This window comes from Lates calcarifer, unplaced genomic scaffold (genome assembly GCF_001640805.2).
Source record: "Lates calcarifer isolate ASB-BC8 unplaced genomic scaffold, TLL_Latcal_v3 _unitig_747_quiver_1083, whole genome shotgun sequence".
NCBI classification, from domain to species: domain Eukaryota; kingdom Metazoa; phylum Chordata; class Actinopteri; family Centropomidae; genus Lates; species Lates calcarifer.
The window spans coordinates 29021-32694 of NW_026117962.1; the positions used below are offsets into that span (position 1 = coordinate 29021).

Sequence of the window (3674 nt, forward strand, 5' to 3'; positions counted from 1 at the left end):
ATTGCGAGGTACTTTATCTTTGTAATATCAGATGAAAATGTGCCATATTTGGTATATATTTGGTGATGTCTTCCCATACACTGCTGCTGACTGATGGTTTTTATGAATAAATAAAGATAGAAAAAATGATCTCCATCAGTCAAGTCATTTCCTACATTTCCCAGAAGGCTTTGTGGCCTCCCCATTAAAAGGGAAGACAAAAACAGACACCAAGTGAAACATTGACTAAGTTACAAAACAGCCAACACTAATGAACTAAGAGCCACTCATGTTTTTCTCTTGATGCAAAGAGCAAATTTATTTGGACCAAACTCAGAAACAAAATATTTCAGGCTGTGATCAGGTGAAATTCCTTTTCTTCAGATAAACTGTGTTCAGCTTTGAGTTCTGCTCCTTTATCTAAAGTCAACCAACAACTCAACAGCTACAATAACACTGAATCTGGAAAATACTGGGAGCAATTTTGGAAAAGGCAACGACCACAACAACAAAAATGGTTCAAACTAGCATTTCTATGAGTGAACTTTGATTGATTCTCCAGTAAAAAGGTGATGATCCAGCTCTGTTAGTTTCCACTCTGCACTGAGGAGCTGAAGTCTCAGTTTACTGTGAAGTTTGTAGTTTTTCAGCCTGTGTCTAAAAACACAACAAAACAACAACAAAACCAGTCGCGTGCTAATGAGGGAAAAACACAGAGACACGAGACGTGTCAGAAATGTTACTTCAGGAGTAACACGTATGTGACACAGTAACACTGTGCCTGCGGGCACCAGGTCGCCCAGGGACCACATGACTCGCCCGCAGGGCATGTTCTAAAAATAGCACTAATCGCCAAGGAGCTCCGTATAAAATGTATTTAATTGCGTTGCTGTTCTTTTTTATTCTTGCATAGATGTAGATTTGAAAATGACAATACTGAAAATAAAAAAATAAAAACTACATGAACTCTGACCTTGCCTGGGTCAAAGTTCAATATTGTGCGCATGACAAACCTCTCACTCTGCTGAGATAAGCTAGCGGGCGCAGCTAGCACGGGGAGCTGGGTGAATTTCCTACCCCTGAAAACATGGCAGAAAAAGAAAGAACACTTATCATTTTCACAATGATTGGGAGGAACAGTTTTTTTACGACTGTTAAAGAAAACTGTGTGTGTCTCATTAGCGGGGCGACTGTGGCACAATGTGGAGAGACACTTCAGTACGTGTCACAAAAGCTACCATGCTAACTACACACCTGGCAGCGCACTACCACTACACACAACTGAACCATTTGAACTGTGAGCTGCAAGACAAAGGTAAGACTGCTGCTGACATGATAAGTGCTGTAAATGCATTTAAAGCTAAGATGAACATTTTCTCTGCATTTACAGAGAAAAAAGTGCTGCACTTTCCTCCTGTGCAGTCTGTGCTGAAAGACAATGTTTCTGCATCTGCGGCTTTAGACAAAGTTGCAGAAAAGTACTCTCAAGTCATAAACAGACTGAGCAAGAGTTTGAGAACAGGTTTTGTGACTTTGATCAACGTAAGCCATGCGTGTCATTCATTTCCAATCCTTTCATGCAGGCACTGCTGGACAGGTGGAGATTGAAATTGTAACGTTGCAAAATGACCTCCACCTCAAAGCCCACCAGGGTGCACCAGACTACCGGTGCCTTGTGGACACAGAAAAGTACAAAGGTGTATGCACAGCAGCTATGAAGGTTGCCTGCCTTTTAGGTTCAACCTATCTCTGTGAATCAGCCTTTCCTGACATGAACTTCATCAAAAACAAGCACAGAACGCACCTTACTGATGAACATCTGCAAGACTCACTCAGAGTTGCAGTGTCAGGTTATATCCCAGATTACAGTACACTGGTGAACCGCATGCAGTGCCAGGCTTCCCACTAACAGACAGACTAACAGACATTTACAGACAAAGAAAGAGATAACATGTTTTCAGCGAAACACCACGGCAAAACTAAACTCAAATATTGTTTTAAAAAAAAAATGTGACAAATTTGTTCATGAAGTGTAACAGATGTGTTGATGAGTATGAAATGTGATGGGATTTATTTAAAATTTTTCATCTTACACAACTGACAGTCTGTACAAACATCGGTCATAGTTCATGAATTGTTAAAAACTGTTACAGAGGTAGTGGTTAGTACAAATGAGACATGATGATTTCCTAAAAAAAATGTTACAAAACTGATCATTTGAAAATGAAACGAAATGCATTGAAATGAATGGAAATTAAAAAAGTGTTGCATGTTGAAATGTTTCTGTGTTTCCTCCCGTTGTATTAACGTGATCTGACAGTGTCTTCACATTCAGTATATGAATATTTATTATTAATAATAATGATGATAATATCATCATTAAAGGTAAACCATGCAACTTTAAGTTCTTCCAGAAGTTTATATCAAACTGGTAGCCCTTCTTACTACTCGCTATCCTTGAAGTAGCTCTGAGTCAAAAAGGTTGCTGACCCCTGGTTTAACACAACTGGAGAGTTAGCTGAATCTAAGTTTTACTGAGGAGGAGGAGTGTGAGAAAAACTCATTTTGACAAAACGTCCTTTAAAGATTTGAGTTGTAATTGAAGCCTACAGATTCAAACAGACAAACTGTGGTTAAATAGACACCTGAATGTGTGTGTTGGATGTTTTCTTTCCACTAATCTGAAAGACGACATGTTATAGAAGCTAAATATATCAAACTTGACCGGAGCCTGTTGTGCCTGGTCTTAATCAAACAGGTTGTATCTTTCACTTTAGTCTGTGTTGTTGCTCTCTCAGCTCTGCTGTGTTTACTAACTGAAAATGAACAAAGACACAGTCAGAAAATTCTTTCTGCTCTTTTTTTTTTTGCTAGCAGGATGGTATGTGTTATTGTATTAGAGTCAGTAGAAATTAGTGCAACTGAATGAGTTCCTCTGGATTATTAGTGTGATTATTTTTATTAGTATTAGTTTAGAATCTGTAATTTGAGTAAACCAGTTTTTGTTTATGTTGAATGTATGCTAAAGTGTTTTGAATTCATGCTGTCTTGTTTTCTTTTGGAGAGAATGTTTTATGTAACTATATGTAGTTTTGGTTATAGCTTTATTGATTTAATGTGTGGCATATTTAGCTTTTAATAATATTAGCACTTATTTAGGACTGGGAGATGATGTGATGAAGTGAATGAAATTGTGCTCAGTAATAAAGGAGCTGTGGCCTGTGAAAGGTGAGGTGTGGCCTCCTCTCTATCAGTCCACAGTATATGTATCTTGCTAACACAGCGCTCCCTGGCCTGTTGCCGCTTGCTATCGCTCCAAACTTCCCCCAGAGGCAGAGGAACACAATGCAGTGTTTTTAATTAGACACTGTAGATGGTGAAGTCTTCAGAGTCTTTGCATTTTTCCATTGAGGAACATTTTTCTGAAATTGTTCCACAATTTTTGCAGGCAGGGCAAAACAACATTTAAAAAGTGGCTGCTACAGTGTCCTGGGAGGGACAAACTACGCTGTCCACTTAATGAACAGTGTAATAGAGAGTTCACCAGTGACATCTAGTGGCTGAAGTCTGGATTATTTCAGGCCACCTCTGTCCGACACCACACCTGCCAGTGTCTAAAGGACAACCTGTGAGTGCCAAAAGTGGCCCAGCTGAAGCCAGTTCGCCTCCTTTTGTTGGCCTATTTCATAGATGCT

General features: G+C 39.2%; 1 long non-coding RNA gene across 1 annotated transcript; it reads left to right on the top strand.

The window, feature by feature from the left end:
* The first annotated feature begins 266 nt into the window (after positions 1-266).
* On the top strand, positions 267-3206 carry LOC108879788 (uncharacterized). The gene is made up of 2 exons (XR_001960395.1): positions 267-1294; positions 1563-3206. It is a non-coding gene; the product is annotated as an uncharacterized LOC108879788 (long non-coding RNA).
* The last annotated feature ends 468 nt before the right edge of the window (positions 3207-3674 follow it).